General features: G+C 49.8%; 1 long non-coding RNA gene across 1 annotated transcript; it reads right to left on the bottom strand.

Moving 5' to 3' along the window:
• Positions 1–213: 213 nt before the first annotated feature.
• LOC101131444 (uncharacterized) lies at positions 214–8,741 on the bottom strand. The gene is made up of 2 exons (XR_176390.4): positions 7,991–8,741; positions 214–3,223 (listed from the first exon to the last, which is right to left on the bottom strand). It is a non-coding gene; the product is annotated as an uncharacterized lncRNA (long non-coding RNA).
• Positions 8,742–18,550: the final 9,809 nt, after the last annotated feature.

The following is an 18,550-nucleotide window of genomic DNA, read 5'->3' as shown; positions in this document are numbered from 1 at the left end:
GACAGCCAAGTAGACGTCCAGAGAAATAGGAGAAGCACATGGCCTGCTTCCCCTAGCAATTTTCCCAGCCCAGACAGCTGTAATGGGGAAGGTATTGAAATTTAAATCAGAGCCCAGCCTAACCTCTCTGCCCGCCTGCCGCCCGCTGCTGCTTCGCCTGTAATCTCAGGCTGGCTATCTCCTCCTTGGGAGAACGACAAACCGACTCAGGGAAAGTGATAAATTTTCAATTTTATTTTAAAATATACCAGATGTGAGATTTTATTGGAGCCATAAATATGTCAAGAGCAATGTTGGTGTGTGATGGGCGATGCCCCCTCCTTGGGGCCTCTCTCCCTGTTTAGAAATTCCATCAGATTCTTAATAAGAGGCTCCAGTTCGACTGCAGCAAAATAGTCTCTATATTAAAGCAATTGAATTTCCATTTGCCAGACATCTTGTGCTTTAAGCTTCCAGGTTCCAGGGGTGTGGGGTTGCTAAGCCGATTCTAAATGAACCTAAACTAATAACTGCACAGCACGCTGGGGGCTTGAAAGAGTGGGAGGGGAAGACTGGGGAAGGGAAGGGGAGGAGGGGAAGGGAAAGGAAAGCAGGGGAGGGAAGGGGAAGGAAGGGACAGGAGAGGAAGAGAGGAGGAGGTGCTGCCAATCACAAACCCCGGGCCGGGGAAGGCAGGGACCTCCCTCACTTTTCCAGCTCCTGCTGCCAGCCTGAGATGAAAATCCTGCAAATGACAGAAGGGCCAGCTCCCTCTGTTCACAAAAGGAAAACTGAGGCCAGAAAAAGGGGTGAGGGGTGATGATGTGGCTGGGATTCTGGTCCCTCTTCCCTCCTCATTGCTTTCATTGCTGTCTTCATTGATTTGCTATTTTGCAGGCCTTCTTGGGTAGGGGTCCTTGTTGAGGTTGGGGCTGCGGAGCAAGGCTGGCCCCCTCCCCCAAGACTCTCCCCTGCACCCTTTGGAAGGCTCTGCTCTGCCTTGGGGATGTGCCTCACTCACTTTCCCCCAACAGCCTTTCTCTCCTGCATCAAGTCATTCTTTGCTCCTGCAGAAATGTCAACCTTTCACTCGACCTCAAGCATCTCCTTATCCTAGAGAATGGCTCAGATTATGGCTCAAGGACATCAGAAGTGAGAGCATCGAAAGGCTGGGACACCAAGGCTCAGAGGCGGCAAGGGCACAGGGAATATGATTCTTCTAGAACAGTCCCTGGACTGTGGGTATGAATACGTGCTGCCTACCCACAACCTCTCCATCCTCCCCGCCTCAGCCAACCTCAGCCAGGTCTAAGTGGCACCTGCCCAGGTTTGACAGAGGTGATGCCCAGGTAGTAAGGGACAGAGTCGCAGCCAGAATTCCTCCCTTGTTGAGAGCAAGGCTCCTAATCTCACTGAGCCTCCATTCTCAAAAATGGATATACACTTCTGAACACCAACAACAAACAAAAATTGTGGGCATACTGTTATTTACACCCCAAAATATTTGAGAGCTTAAATGAGATAATCCATGAAAACTGTGTAGCATAATGCTGGTCCCTAGTAAGCGCTCCAAAATGTTAGCTATTATTATTCCTTTGTTATGATGATAATTATTACTGCCCTGGGTGCTTCCAGTGGGAACTATATCTCCCTGTAGGTCTGTGTCTCCCAAGCTGTCTGGCACAGAATTCTGTAGACAGTAGCTGCTCAATATTGAGTTAAATAGTTAAGAATTTTCCATCCATTGGGACAAGACATGGGCTCTGGAGGTAATCAGAGTAGATTCAAATCCTGGTTTTGACTTCTTTGCTCTGTGTGCTCCATGACCTCTCCAAGCCTCAATTTCCTCATCTGTGAAATGGGTGAATAATCCTTTCCCTGCCTTCTTTCAGGACTGATGCATGAACCAGAGCTGGAGAAAACTTTCTTAAACTACACTCTTTCTTATTCCTCCTGCCTGTCTCATCAAACTGGGTCTTTCTCAGGGACCCTATGTACCTGAGTCCCAGGAGGGTCCTAAGAGAGGCAGGGCTGGGGACAGCTCCCACCATCTGCCCCTGACTCCCCCATCTCCAACCCAATCATGAGCTGTGTGCTGCCCTCCAGGGCCCAGCTGCTGAAAGTGGACCCATGGACAAGATCATGGCAATGGCCATCCTGGTATCACACAGGATGTTGGAGCTAGAGATCTGATAATGTGGCCAGAGAGAACGAACATGTGGAATCAAGCAACAGAGATCAAGGCCAGCCCCAGCCATAGTGACAGCACCACTGGATAATGACTGCCTCATCCACAGGGTTCTGAGCGATGGGGTTTTTGCCTCTGGATGTGGATGTGTGCTTCTCTTTGGGGAGAAGGTCCATAGTTTTCACTATCTTCTTAAAGGACTTCCAGACCCTCAAACTGTTCAGAACCAGGAGCTCAGTTCTCCACCCAGGGTCTGCCTCCCAGCCACACCCATGTCCTTACTGACAGGGAGAAGAGGCAGGCAGAGGGTGCACACAAACCTGAAAGCTCCACTGTCCGGACCCCGGACGGGCCTCAGACAGGACAGTGAGCTCCCCGGAGACACATAGAGAACCGTGGTGAAACCCTCCAGCACGGTGCCTTCCTCATGCCAGGCGTGAGGTGGTTTAAAGTCGAGTGTTCAGTAAAGGGCTGACTCTGAATTGTCACACCCTGGGACAAGCTCCCGATTGCCTCCGGGCTCAGCAGCCACTCTGCTGACCTCCAAGGTCCCTGCCCACTCTGCTGTTCTCTGCTCCTTTATTAGGGAGGGCCAAGGACAGTCTGGTGGTTTGAAGCAGAGGAGTGAAAGTCGTTCCTTCTCGTTGACCCAGCAACGTCTGGATCAGGTGAACTTTTCCAGAGGGCTCGCCATGTCCCTGGCATAGTGCTGCCTGCCCGTGGGGCTGAACCTGCTTCATCCTCCATTTTAGAGATGGAGAAAGCGAGCCTCAGAGAGGCCAAGTGAGTCCATCAAACATTGAGGTCACATGGCCAGTATGTAGGGGCTGGATGGGGCAGAGTGCCGCGAGGCAGTCCTGCAGGGATGCCATCTGCCAAACCCTTTCCTGGAACTCCTCTCTTTTCATTCTGTGGGCCTGCAAGAGAGGCCGGGCAGGGGCGCTGTTAGGAAGCTGAGGCTGCAAGAGTTAGAGTGACCTGCTCAAGGTCACACAGCGAAGATAGGGCAGAGGTGAGGCTCCAACCTAGGTCTTCCAACGCCCCATTCTCTGGTCCCTAAAGAGACAAATGTTACAGATACTTTGCTTTAAGATGTACTGAAACCCATCCACTCATCTGCTCACTCATTCCGCAGGTGTTTCTCAGGGACCTACACTGTGTTTGGGCACTGTGCTAAGTACTGGGGAGGGTTTCAATGTTATCAAAGCAAACAACAATGCCTGCCCTCCTAGAGTTTATATTCTAATGCAGGAGAACGAGAAACAACATAAGTAAGTTAATTACAAAGTGCCAGAAGGCAATACATCTGTGGAATGCAACAGAGCAGGGTCAGGACATGGGGAGGGCCAGGCGGAGGCGGTTTAAAGTCGAATGTTCAGGGCAGGTCTGGTGAGAAGATGAACATCAGGCTGGGTGCAGCAGCACATGCCTGTAATTCCAGCACATTCCACCCTCCTCACCTTGGGAGGCCGAGGGGGGTGGATCACGCGGTCAGGAGTTTGAGACCAGCCTGTCCAGCATGGTGAAACCCCATCTCTACTAAAAATACAAACATTAGCCAGGCGTGGTGGCATGTGCCTGTAATCTCAGCTACTAGGGAGGCTGAGGCAGGAGAATTGCTTGAACTTGGGTGGCAGAGGTTGCAGTGAGCCGAGATCGCACCACTGCACTCCAGCCTGGGCGACAGAGTGAGACTCCATCTCAGAAAAAAAAAAGAAAAAAAAAAAGATGAACATTAAGCAGAGACTTGAAGGAGCTGGGGAAATGAGCCAGCCATGTGGACCCAATGGGAGGAGTCTGTCAGCAGAGGAGCCACCTGTGCGAAGGGCCTGAGGTAGCAGTGGGCCTGGGGTGCTTGTGGACAGCAGGGAGCCTGGTGTGGCTGGAGCAGAGGAATGGGAGAAGAGTGGGAGGCGATGATGGGGGAAAGGTGGGGAGAGAGGAACAGATCATGCCTTGGCATTAAAATTGCCCATGGGCAGATGGGCCTTCCTGGGCAAATCTGAAGGTCTCACAAATGATGGAGTCACATGGGGCTCATCACAACCAGAAGCAGAGTGGGAGTGGGGGCATCCAGCCCTCTCACCTCCCCTGGGAGGAGTCTTCTTCCTCCACCTCTCCTACCCTCACCCTGTGCCACCCCATGCTGCCCCTACCCCACCTCATGCTTGTGGTGTGTCCCCAGGGAGACTGGGCCAGGCTGGGTGAAGGAGGAAGGTCCATAGCCTTCCCCAGCCTAGGAGTCTGCTGGCTGTTAGTCTGAGTGATCTTTGAAGCTGCCAGGCCCTGCAGGTGCACTAGAAACCATTAGCAGGCAAACAAAAGGCCTGGGGAGGCCTATGAAGCCACCATGGAAGCCTACAGCTAGGTTTATTTCGAATTGAATAAAGAGCCCTGAAGCCCAGCCATAACCACCCCCTACTCTCCACACCCCTCCCAGACTCCTGACCTGAGGAAAGGCAGGCCCAAGGGCTTGTCCATGGCCACACAGCAACCGAGGCCAAAGCCCTGGTCATCTCCAGAGGGGAGAAGCTTTCTGTGCCCATGAGTGCAGGGCAAGCCACGGCCCAGAGAAGGCCACCACACGTGAGGCCCAGGCCGGGCACGATGTGCAGAGTGGGTAGGTAGACACTGAGAACCCTTCGGGTGAGGCCCGAGCCAGTGAGTTCAGGGGCTGAGGGTCTCCTCATCTGTTTACTCGCTGTGTGACCCTAGAGAAGTGTCTTAACCTTCCTGAGCCCAACTGCAACATGGGGTTCCTAATAGCCCTACTTTACAGGGTGGCTGTAAAGATGAAGTGAGCTCACCCATCTAAAGCACTTAGGCTACTGTGTGGCTCAGGATAAGTGTCATCCTCCCACTGCCGTCCCTCAAGTAAGAATGGAGGGGTGGGCAACTGCCAGGCGGTTCCCAGGCCTGGGTCCCCAGGGCAGACCGGCACCTCTAGCGGAGCTCATCCCTGAACTGAGGCTGCCTTCCCCACCACCGGCCGCAGAGCCTCAGAGGCAGCCAACCAGACGGGCGCTTTTAACAGCTTTTTAATGTGATGGAGCTCGCTGAGCTTGGAGAGTGGAGGCATGTCAGGGGCTTGCCTGGGGAAGCTTTCAAGGTCAGCCAGCAGCAGCCTGACCTTGAAGCCTGTCCCTTCCGAGGAACAGCCCAGGGGCTGCCGAGACCATTCGCCATCAAGGAGGCCCTGGGGGCCCCAGCTCAGGAAAAGTATTAAAAAAAAAAAAACAAAACAGCGATGAAGAGGCGTTAAATGGATTAAAGAGGCAGGAGGCCAGAGAGGATGAGGGGCAAGGCTGTGCCAGGGACAGCAACAGCAGAGACCTCCTCCTCCAAGAGGCTTCAAATCGGCTTCTCCTCCCTCGTCACACGCCAAACAGTCTTCCAAGTGGAAAGACTGGGAAGATAAGCAACTTCCCCTTCATCTCCTCCTTCTCACAGTCTCCCCAGCAGGACAGCGCTGCTTCCTTCGTCCTGTAGATTCATAAAAATCAGGGTCATCTCCCTGAGAAATGGCTCAATTATCACCTCCCCTCACAGAGAGCACAGAATAAGATGGGCCTTACAAAGTGGGGCCACCCACCAGGCTACCCGCACCCCAGCACACTGCCTTGGCGCTCCCCAGAGAAGGCAAGAACTCTGCAGGGAGGGCTTGGCACTGTCACCGCCCTCCTCCCCACCTTCTGGGGGCCTCTGCCACAGCCCCAGTGGTGGCAGGCCTGTCTAGGCAAGATGGGACTTCAGCCCTTTCCTAGCTGTTGCTGTAAGCAGGCCGGTGGCCAATGGCCTCAAGTCTAGTGTGTAGGCTGAGCCCCTCACAGATCACCTGGCACTTCACTCCCATTATCCTCTGTAAGGTGGGGAGTGGTATACGTCTGTTTTAAAGACTAGGAAATTCAGGTCCTTCAGCCAATAGACAGAGGAACTGGAATTCAAATCCAAGTTCTGGTTCCCAGACCTGGGCACTGCAGAGCTGGCATGGGAGGAGCCTTATAGGCCTCTCAGCAGTGGGTCACATTCTCAGGGACTGGGGGGGCTCCCCCAGCAGACAGGCCAAGGAGACCCCAGGGAGAACAAGAGCAGAGGGCAGCCTCTTCCCAGCTTCCCTTCTGCCCAGGGCCGGGGTCGTGGCCAGGGCACAGTGGGAAAGGCCAGGCCCCTTCCAGGATACACACCATGCCCCAGCCCAGAGGGAAGTCATGGGAAACTAAGGGCTTCAGGAATCCCGGAGTGTCCACCCTACCCCAGAGAAGCCCAAAGGGATGAGGGGATTTCAAGTTGGGCTGGGAACCAGGTGGCCTCGTTCCAGTCCCAGCTCTGCCATGGACGAGGAGTGGCCCTGGACAAGTTCCTGCCCCTCTCCTCCCTCAGTTTCCCTGTTTGTGAAATAGGTGATGATCCTCTCTAAATGGGAAGATCTCTCTGACTCACCCCCAGGAGGATCTGGCCACCCTCTCACTCTAAACTGGCCTGGGTAGAGCCAGTAGCTGGAAGAGCCAGGGCTGAGCCCACCGCATGGGAATTCAGGGATGGGGTCTGCTGAATTCCAAACTTTCAGCAGCAGAGCGGCTGCAGGGCCCGAGCTTTCCCACAGATGCAGCTCAGCCCCCAGAGCAGGCCCCACAGTTCCCACTGCAGCCCTTCCAAGTGGAAACCACAACGCTGTGGAAGCCCGGCAGAAAGTAAACAGAAAGCACGTCCCCAGGACCTCGAGGCCCCGGGCCCAGCCTGGGGCAGCCCTCAGGGAGGCGGCTCCAACCAGAGCAGATTCCTGCCGAGCCTGTCTGGACTAGCCTGGGGCCCCTGAGGGAGGAGGCAGCCACCCCCACCCCCACGCCCCCTGCTCAGATCAGAGAAAATGCTGTCTGCCTCCTGCTCAGAAGCGCCAAGGGGTAGGGGAGAGCAGGCCCGACACCAGGGCACAGGGCCCTGGTCTTAGCGCTGCTACAGACTCCCTAGAGGGGCAAGGCCGACCCTCCCTGTGCCTCACTGTCCCCATCTGAACAACAGACGCGGCACATCAGCTGCTTTCTAAGGTCCTTCCCAAGTACCGAGAGTTTGATCTTAGCACGTGGTACGAGGTGGTCGGCTGAAAAGGGGAGGCGAATGGGGGCTGTCTCAGGGGCTCCAGCTGGGAAGGCAGGCTGGGTCTCTTAGGAGGGACCCACGTGGGCGTCTAGTCCTGGCCTCCCTCTCCCCCTCCACATGCCATTTTACAGCGGAGGAGATAGAGGCCTTTCCCAGGCCAGCCACACAGAAATGGAGCGCAGGGCTCCTTGCTGGCTCTGGGGTCCTGAGCCCAGGCCCTTGAGGAGGCTCATGCAGGCCCTGGCAGGTGCAAGTGAGGATGGGGGGAAGGCAGTGTAGTGTGGGCCAATCTTGCTCCACCCTCTCCTCCCGAACCCCCCAGCTTTTCTCCAGGGCCTAACCAGGCCTCTAGCTTGGACCTGTCTTCGGGCAGGTGAGGGGAAGTGAAGTGCAGGGGACGGGGAGCAGGCAGAGCCGCAGGACTTGTTCCTCTCCATCTCTGGGCCCCTTGTGATGTCCTCTGCCCAAAGGGCCTTGTTTCCCAATCTCCTCCAAAGTTACAAAGTCAGCTCCCTGTCATCCACACAGCGCTGAAGCCATGCTGGGTTCTGAGAAGATGGGGGAAGGCCTCCACTGGGAACCACACCCCACCCAGGACTCAAAGCTTCATTGGCTGGCTCCAACACTCCTGCCCCTTCTGCCTGTGGTCCCTCTCCTCACAGGGCCTGGACACACGTCCCTGAGACTGGTCAAGGGCAATCGTACTCCAGAAAGACCCAGACTTACCTTCCAACTTCTATGCCAGATTGTTCTCCTGAGCAGCTGCAAAAAGCCACCTCACTTCTGTGGCAAAAGACCTTCATGCAGATGGTCTTGATGGCCCATGACATATGTCCAGGCCTGTTAGAATCCTGCTTTGGTCTCTAGACCTACCCCACTATGTCCATGTCCACACGGAAAGGCTCTTGGGATCTCACCCCAGGCTTGCCAGCAGGATCCTCTTCTGGAGTTGGGAGGCAGGAGAAAGAGTCACTGCAGGGAGTAGACAGGACAGGCCCCTGGCACCAGCCACGTGTGGCTGGAACAATCAATGACTGAGCCCTGGACCAGGAGCCTGGGTTCTAGTCTCAGCTCTGCTGGTGACTTGCTGTGTGATGGTTGGCAAGATACACCTTCTTTCTGAGCCTCAGGCGCTGTTTTTGAAGTGGCATTGTTAACTGCTCCTCATTTGGCTGTAGGATCTCCACCACACATCACTGTTACTCCTACCTGGGCTCAGAGCTTTCCCTGGCATCTTTTCCTGCCCACCTCCCCCGACTCAGCACCCCTTGGAAGTGCTCCTTCTTGGGACCTGAGGAGGGCATAGGCAGCATGGCCCACGTACCCACCTCTCAAGAGAGGCCTCCAGCAATGCCTCCTTTTAGCCATAGGCCCTGGGACCAGTGAGCCAGGGCCTACAGCAGCCCACATGGACACATGGACACATGGAAACGTGGCCACACTGCCACAGATTCAAGAGCCCTTCTCCCTGCTGAGCAGGCTAATGCCTTAATCCCTTTACACAAAGCCTGCTGATTCTTTCCTCGGGGGGGAAAGTGGTTGGGGCACAAATTGGCTTATTCCACTGATCCAGAGAGAGGCTTCTCCCATGAGGCCAGCAGATCCATCCCTGCATGTGGCTGTCGCTCAACTCTCTGCAGCACACACACCCATCATTACCCTCACCCCCGAGCCTCCAGGAATCCTTGTAGATTCAGAGATACGGAGACTCCCCGTGGTCCTCCCTCCCTCCTTCCAGGAGAACTGCTGAGTATTGGAGATAGACAGGCCTGGGCTGCCAAGCTCCTACACTGACTAGATTTGGGGTGTCTGACCCCAGGTACTAACTGTTAGGGAGGACACAGAGAAGGCAAGAGAGGATACACCACCCAGAAAATAGTAGAATGGGAGAAGTTTCTCTCCATTCCTTTCACTCACTTTCCATAGCCCTATCCAGGGCCCAACCTGGCCAGAAGAAAGATATTTTGTAAGCTTCCTTCTGGTAAAATTGCAGACCATCCAGAGTGAGGGTAGCCTCAAAAGAAGGGACAGCCAGTGGTGGAGTTTCAGGCATTCACAGAAGAGATCATTTGGGTCAGCAAGCTTTTTTGGTATCCATAAAGCCCATGGCCCTGTGGCACCTGCGTGTGTGCATAGTGAGGTCAAGGGGAAGGTGGCATTTCCGAGGGAGGGAGGCAAGTGGTGCCACGAAAACCAGTTCACACACAGACTCGTCAGAACACCCGCAACAGGCTGGTTCGTAGTGACCCAGAACTGGAAACAACCCGATGTCCATCAGCAGGTGCCTGGATTCCTATGGTACATTGGTGCAATGAAATACTACTCAGCCATACAAAGGCATGAACTATTGATACACGCAACTAACTGGATAAATCTCAAAATCACTATCCTGAGGGAACGGAGCCAGGCACAAAAGAATACATTCTACACAATTCCAACCATGTGAAAATCCAGAACAGGCAGCAGAACGGATCTTGGTGATAGAGGTCAGATGGGGAGGAAGGAGGGGGTGAGAGGAAGAACACGTGAGAGAACTTTCTGGAATGATATGAAAGACGTGTTCTGTATCTTGATTTGGATGATAGATACATAGACAATTGTCAAAACCCATTTAACTGTACACTTAAGGTTGCATGTCAATTTTATCTAGTATGTAAATAATAAAAATAAGCATGGAGTTTTTTTAGTCAGTTAGTTAAATCTTTATTTTGGAATCATTGCACACTTACAGAAAAGTTGCAAGACCAGAACAAAGAATTCACATTCACCCTTCACCCAAATCCCCCAACAACTAGCATTTTACCACAATTGGTTTATCATCCTTTCTCTCTGTCTGTCTCCCTGTCTCTCTCTTCATGTATATATAATTATACATACATTATGTATATGTCCTACATATCATTGTTTTCTGAGCCTTTCAAAAGTAAGTTACAGATATCATAACCCTTTTGCTCAAAATAGTTGTGTGTATTTCCTAAGAATAAGGTTATTTTCTTGTCTTTGTTATCAAAATCAGGATATTAGCATTAATAATAATATTTTCTGATCTATATGCCTTCTTATTCAAATTTTGCCAATTGTTCAAAGAATATCTTGTATTAATTTTTTTTTTTGGTCCAGGATTTGATCCGGGATCCCAGGTTGCATTTACTTGTCATGTCTTGTTAGTCATATTTAATTTGGAATTGTTCCTCAGCCTTTCTTTGTCTTTCATGTGCTTGGCATTTTTGAAGAGTGTGGGCCAGTTATTTTAATAAATGTTCTTGGCTGGGCATGGTGGCTCATGCCTGTAATCCCAGCACTTTGGGAGGCCGAGGCGAGCAGATCACAAGGTCAGGAGATCAAGACCATCCTGGCTAACACAGTGAAACCCCATCTCTACTAAAAAAAAAAAAAAAAAAAATTAGCCGGATGTGGTGGTGAGCGCCTTTAGTCCCAGGTACTCAGGAGGCTGAGGCAGGAGAATGGCGTGAACTTGGGAGGCGGGGCCTGCAGTGAGCCGAGATCGCACACTGCACTCCAGCCTGGGCCACAGAGCGAGACCGTGTCTCAAATAAATGAATAAATACATAAATATTCTTTAGTTTGGGTTTGTCTGATGTATCCTCATGATTAAATGCAGGTTATTGATTTTTGCAGGATTATCACAGAAGTGAAGTTGTGTCCTTCTTGGTGCATCATCTCAGGAGGTACATGATGTCTATTTGTCCTATTACTAGTTATACTAATTTGGATCACAGGTTAAGGTGTGGTCTAGCACTATAAAGTTACTATTTTTCCATTTCTATTTAATAAATATTTTGTGGGCAGCCTGGGCAACATAGTGAGACCCAGTCTCATACATATATATATATATATATATATATATATATATATATATCAATCATATATACATATATGATAAGTCTCATATATCTATATATGATATGTCATATATCTACATATATGATATGATGTATATAACTTACATACGATTATATATATCATATATATGTATATGTATATATTAGCCAGGTGTGGTAGCATGCACCTGTAGTCCCAGCTACTCTGGAGGCTGAGGTGGGAGGATCATTTGGGTCCACCAGAAGTTTGAGGCTGTAATGAGCTGTGATTGTGCCACACTGCATGCCAGCCTGGCCAACAGGAGTGAGACCCTGTCTCTCTCTCAAAAAAAAAAAAAAGTGCTTTGTGGGGAGTTACCTTTAGACTATATACATATCCAGTTCTTTGTCAGATTTTTCACCCACTAATTTCAGGATCTATTGATGATTCTTGCCTGAATCAATTATTACTATGATGCTGGTCAAATGTAATTTTCTAACCTCAGAATTTCCTCTTTATTAGTTTGAATTTTACTATACAGAAGAGCTTTTTCTTTTCCTCATGTATTTATTTATACTTATTATGTTATCTCTGTATGGACTCAGGGATTCTTATTTTATTCAGTGGGTTGTAATTCATTTTTATCATTATTCATTTTGGTGCTCAAATTGTTCCAGGTTTGGCCAGTGGGAGCTCCTTCAAGCTGGCCCCTGTGTCTTTTTGACATTTCCCCATCATTCTTTGAGCATTTTCTTACTTTCAGGTTCATCACGTACTTGTCCTGGAAATCAGCTATTTCTCCAACGATCCCTTATTCATTTTAGGAGAGAATGATCTGGGAGGTAGAATATCCATGACCATATATTAACATCTCTATATAAAGCCATGTGCTCATATGGTTACCTCCAATTTCAATTTAATACCTAAGGGTACATTCTTGTCTTCTCCCTTCCAATACCTGTAACTCACTTCTCCAACAGTGAGAAACTTGGACCCCGTGATTGTCATTATATTTACTCATATGCCGAAGCCTAGAAGTTTCAGAATGGCTAAACCATACCGCTGCAAAAAACAAACCTGCTAACTAGAGTCTGACATTTTTGCAGATCTTTTTTATCTTTTGTCTGGGCGTATATAGTAAAATACTGTGTTCAAAATGCCCTTGGGTCAGATTTTCCCCTCTTTTTAGTGTGGTTGTTATTCATTTGAAATGTATTAGGTTTGTTTGTTTCTGATTGTATTACATTTTAGAGACTTCTCCCATCCTTTATTATTGTTGTTGTTTGAACAGGTAAAGCACTGATGTGGTTCTGAAAGCCAACACTATACAAAACATTTATACTCAGAAAAAATAGCTCTCTGCTCATATCCCTTCCACCCCTTTCCCACCCTACCTTTGTAGGTAACTGATCTCATTCGTTTATCCTTCCTGTGTTTCTTTTTGCAAAAATAATCTTCTATAATATAATATAATATAATATATTATAAATATATAATATAAATTTATATATTCCCCCTTCCATAATATATAAAAGGGTAATATTTTCTTATTTCCCCTTCTTTCTTACACACAAAGTAGCATTCTAGAGTTATAGTTTTGCACTTTAATATTTTAAACTTAACAATACATCCTGGATTCACTCTATCTCAGTTAGTAGAGATTGTCCTTAATTTTTGTAAGCTTACATTTTTATTGAAGAATAGCATACATACCGAAATCATAATGTACAAGTCATAAGCGTATGGCTTGATGATTTTTCACTTCGTGAAAAATGTAACCACCACCACATAACTGTAGCACCCTCATGCAACCAGCACCACCGAAATCCTTTCTTGTCCCTACCCACATTAAGGGACCCCGCTATCCTGACTTGTAACACCATTGATGAATGTCTGGTTTGAAAGCTGTGTAAATGGGTTCATATAATATTTGCTCTTTGGTGTCTGACTCATTTTGCTCAGCATTATGTTTGTGACATTTATCCATGGCTATGTGTAATAATAGCTTGCTCATTAATATTCTATAATTATATGACTATATATATATTATTTATTTTTTTTAGACAGAGTCTGGCTTTGTCCTCCACGCTGGAGTGCAGCGGCGTGATCTCGACTCACTGCAACCTCTGTCTTCCAGGTTCAAGTGATTCTCCTGCCTCAGCCTCCCGAGTAGCTGGGACTATAGGTGCACACCACCACACCCAGTTATTTTGTAATTTTAGTAGAGACGAGGTTTCACCATGTTGGCCAGGATGGTCTCGATCTCTTGACCTCGTGATCCACCCACCTCGGCCTCCCAAAGTGTTGGGATTACAGGCGTGAGCCACCACTCCCGGCCTTGTACCACAATATTTTTATCAACTATGTTTTTCTGGCTGGGCTCAGTGGCTCACTCCTGTAATCCCAGCACTTTGGGAGGCCGAGGTGGGCGGATCACGAGGTCAGGAGATCAAGACCATCCTGGACAACATAGTGAAACCCCGTCTCTACTAAAAATACAAAAATTAGCTGGGCGTGGTGGTGCGTGCCTGTAATCCCAGCTACTTGAAAGGCTGAGGCAGGAGAATCACTTGAACCAGGGAGTCAGAGGTTGCAGTGAGCTGAGATCACACCACTGCACTCCAGCCTGGTGACAGAGTGAGACTCCATCTCAAAAAAACAAAACAAACGAACAAAAACCAAAAAAAAAAAAAAAAACCAAACCAAACCCTATGTTTTTTATGGGTATTTGGGTATTTCCAGCTTTTTGGCTTTATAGTTAGTGCTATGAAAATTCTAGTACCTGGAATGCTTTTGGTACCTAGAAATGTAATTGCTGGGTTGTAGGGTCTGCATATGGTTAGCTTTGGTAGGCGTCTTTAGACGCTTTTGCAAAGTGCTGATATGCCAGTTTGCATTCTTACCAGCCATGTAAAGCACAGTTACAGTTGCTGCACATCCTCACCAACACCAAATTTTTAAAATCTCTCTTACTCATTTTAGCCATCCTGAGGGTGTGTGTTGTACTGGGGTTTTATTTATTTATTTTTATTTCTTTTTACTTTTTGAGACGGAATCTCGCTCTGTCGCCTAGGATGGAGTGCAGTGGCGCGATCTCGGCTCACTGCAACCTCCAACTCCCGGGTTCATGCCATTCTCCTGCCTCAGCCTCCTGAGTAGCTGGGACTACAGGCGCCCACCACCGCACCCGGCTAATTTTTTGTAGTTTTAGTAGAGACGGGGTTTCACCATGTTAGCCAGGATGATCTCAATCTCCTGACCCTGTGATCCACCCGCCTTGGCTTCCCAAAGTGCTGGGATTACAGGCATGAGCCACCGTGCCTGGCCCCATGTACTGGGGTTTTAATCTGTATTTCCTGGATGAGCAAATAGCACTTTTTCCCAGGATCACTAACAAACTAGTCCCCTTGGCTCTGGCCTTGGAATCAGAAGACCTTACCCTGCCCACTCTGATTGGGTGAGTTATGTGACACTGACCTGTCAGTCCTTTCCTGCCATGGCAACAAAAAACTTTAGATTGGGTAATTTATAAACAACAGAATTTTTTTGCTTGCAGTTCTGAAAGCTGGGAAGTCCAAGATCAAGGCCCCAGCAGATGTGGTGTCCGGTAAGGGTTTGCCTTCTGCTCCATAGATGGCGTCTCGTTGCTGTGTTCTTATGTGGCAGAAGAGGCCAGGGAGCTCACTTGAGCCTCTTTTATAAGGACATAATCCCATTCATAAGGGCAGAGCCTTCAGGATTTGATTACTTCCAAAAGGCCCCACCTCTTAATACTGTCACACTGGGGATCAAGTTCTAACATGTGAATATTGGAGGGACACCAGCATTCAGACCATAGCATGATCTATCTAAGTTTTCTCATCTGTAAGTGGGAACAATAACCCTTGGCCTGCGTTTGCAGTAGGCGCACACTGGTGTTGGAGTTGGTGGAGCTCCAGGACTTTCTTCTGGGTTTGTCTCCCTACTTCAAGGGCACAGGTGTTTTTAGAAGACAGGGTTTGTTGCCCACATGCCAGTCGTCTCCCCTACTTCTACCCTGGATCTTTTTCCTCCTTTGACAGCATCTCAGGGCTTCCTCTTCCAGATCACCTTCATCTTTTTTCTATATCACTGAGGCAGGATCTAGGCCAGAAGGGACAATGGATGGACCCAGGAGGTGGCCATTTGCATTTGGCTTGCTCTATTGCTGCGTGACCTGGGCTGGTTTCTAAAAGGAAATGGGGTATAGACATTGCCTGCAGCATCCCTGGGGCACTTTAGTGCTCTTGTGTGCTGTGCTGAGGAGGAGGTCATCCAAGCAGGTTAGCAGATGGGAAATAGACAAAGCATCTTTGTGTACTTAGGATGCCAGATAGACATGCAAATAGCTGCCACATGCCTGTGTGGCAAAGAAAGTACAGCACCCCCAAAGGAACTCTCAAATTCCTTTGAACAGCCTGTGGGAGGAGTGTGCTCCCAGCTTTCCATCCTTCAGTGCACCTGGACTGTTCTGAGATGGGAATGACTTGAGTGTAGAGAAGCCCAGTCCCTTATTCACTCCAAGAAGATGCTGAGCCATGGTGTGGTGCAAAGCGAGAGGCAAGGCTCTGCCTGAGTGTCCTCAGGATGGCTCGGTTGTGGACCCTGACTACAGATGCCCAGAGCCCATGGGGAAGCTAAGGCACAAGCATAAACAACTGTGGACCAAGTTCTGGAGGGGCACAGATGGTTTCTAACATGAAGGGCTGGTGAGTAATGTAGGTAAGAGTGAGGGAAGGTGTAGCAGGTCCAGGGACCAGCCTGTGTACAGTTGTGGAGATGGGGACCTGGGGCATGTTCGTGGAGTGAATGAATGAAGGCAGGTGGGCTAGATCACCAAGGCTTGAAAACTTGGCTGAAAGGCTGGGATTTTATCCAGTGCATAATGACCACTGGTGTTTATGAGAGGGGTTGGTGCAGGCGTGGTAGAATCACAGCTGATCACAGATGCTCACCTTTAGAAGGTCCCCAGCTCACAGAGCCTCCCCTATCGGCTCCCCCACCGCCTTCCACTATTTGAACTCTCTTCCTTATTGAACCAAAGACTTTTCCTGCTCCAAGAAATCCTCACAAAGTGAAAACTCTGGGTGCCAGCTCCATCCTTGATGGGATCAGCTGCTCAGCCCAAGACCCTTAGAGAGGTTTGTTTCCAGAGGCAGGGGCCAGGCTAGTGTTGATGAGAGTGAACACAGGGATAGGTGGGGAGGGATTTTTTTTAACATCTGCTAATGATAGGCATTATATTAAGTATCCGACATTCAATATTTCATTTACTGTTTGTAGCAACCCTATCAGGAAGGCATTCTCCCCATTTTACAGAAGAAGAAACGGAGGCTTGGGCAGACTAAACTATCCACATAGTAAGTGAGTCTGTTTGCAAAACCTGAGCCTTTTCTGCTGCCCCAGGCACAGTGTATGCGAAGTGTCTCCAGGAAGCTGGGTGGGAGGGGAAGGGTTGTCTGAGCCCAGTGCCCATTTGCCCCATGACATGCAGCTCTGAGGCCTGGGCCTCAAATGCCGTCGCCCACAGAGCTGCTCTGGTGATCTCCCCGACTGGATGTTCCTGGCTAAAGGTACAGAATTGCAGTCTTTTCAAAGTACACCAGGAGATGTCAACAGAAAGAGTGAAATTGTGCTCAAATTAGAGACAATTTTCTGGAATCCTCTGTTTTCCTCTCCTTGACAAGCTGAAGCATGGCATCCATTCAGCAGCATTTATGCTTTTAAATAAAATGCTGCCATAGAATCCCTCGAACTGCCATTTGTGAAGCAATATTCTCATCACTATCTCCAGGTCACAGACACTGGATGCCATGTCATGCAAAGGGTTGACTCGTTCACCATTCATTCAACAAGCATTCAGCAAATACCTGCTATGGGACTTGCTCTGTGCTGGGCACTGGGAACACAGATGTGGATGAAACCCATGTAGACCACGAGATCCTCAGTGGCTACAAAGAAAAACAGACATTGTAGAGGATTAAGACCTCTGCAATGTGATAGAGTTGACAGAGGCTTGGAGCAACCCCTGATGGTCTCCGCAGGGGTGGGAGTAGGCTAAGTGATAGGGATGCCCGTGGATCCCCATAGGGATTCAGACAGGCACGTGGGCCTGGCCAGGGCCTCAAGGAGCCTAGGTCTTCTAGGACCAAGGTGAGCGTTGGTGGAGGGGAAGGGAACTCCAGGTGCCAAGAGTGGCTTGAGCAGGGGTCTGGACGAGGGACTGACATGTGCAGGACGGTGAGGCCGCCATGCTGCGGGGACGCGAGGGAGACAGGTTATCAGCCTATCACAGCAGCCTCCACCCTGCTGGTCCTGCAGCAGTGCCCCTGCCTGGCACCTGGCCTTAGTCCCCTTATTTAGTGTCACACACCCTTAGCTCAGCTGCCCTTTGTGTCCCACACAATCAGGCTGTGTCTCACTTCTAGCCTACGCTCTTGCTGTCCCCTTTTCCCGGAATGCCCACACCCCACTCCCCTTCTTCCCCTGGGAAGTTCTGTTTAAGGCTCAGCTTAGCCTTCCCCTCTTCGCAAAGCCTCGGGGTGGAGTTCAGTGCCCTTCTCACCACTCAGACATCTCCCCTGGGGACTCTTGAGGGGGATGGTCATGTTGAGCTCGTTGGTTTGTTTGTCTTTTGGGGAGGGTCTGGGTCTTGGAGCCCCAAGTGGGACACACATGGAGGGGTAGTACAGCGGAGGATGTGTGACCTCATCGCATCCTAGAGGAGAAAAATATCTTTGTTTCTTTTTCAAACACAGGGTCTTGCTCTGTTGCCCAAGCTGAAGTGCAGCAATTCGATCATGGCTCATTGCAGCCTTGAACACCTGGACTCAAGATATCCTCCCACCTCAGTCTCCCGAGTAGCCAGGACTTACAGGTGGGAGTCACTGCACCCAGCTCAAATAACTATCTTAACTGTGAGAAATGGTGAGCCGGCAAAAGTTCACAACCTTGACTATGCATGCGATCAATGCCAGCGATGACTGTGCTGGCCATTCACCATGGCCAGCCGTGTGCTTCTTGTTTTGCCACGGTGTAAAAGTCATACATTTTTCATCAAGAGAGAAAATGAAATCAGAGCACCACCAATTTCTCTAATCCAATTCCCCTCGAGCAGTATTTATACCTTGCCCAGTGTCTAGGGGTCCTAAGGGAACTTTAGGCTTTCCCCCTCAGTGTGTGAGACCACCTCCTCCTTGATGCCTCCCTGGGTGGCCCAACTCCACATCTGCAACTTGCAGCATCAGCCCACTAGAGACCAAGGGCCTCTGGAGGGTGTCATGGGACCCTTGCAGGCTCCTTTTCTCCCCACACCTTTGAATCGGATCTGGCCTTGCTCACAGATCCACTGCCACTCTTTCCCCCTCACTATCCACTTGCTCCTTCTGTCTCACCCACAACCCTGCCCCCAAGGCCAGCCACATTCCTTCTCAAACCTCTGTCTCA

This window comes from Gorilla gorilla, chromosome 16, assembly GCF_029281585.2.
Source record: "Gorilla gorilla gorilla isolate KB3781 chromosome 16, NHGRI_mGorGor1-v2.1_pri, whole genome shotgun sequence".
Taxonomy (NCBI): domain Eukaryota; kingdom Metazoa; phylum Chordata; class Mammalia; order Primates; family Hominidae; genus Gorilla; species Gorilla gorilla.
Note: the sequence above shows the minus strand (reverse complement) of the source record. Positions and strands in the feature narration are given on the sequence as shown.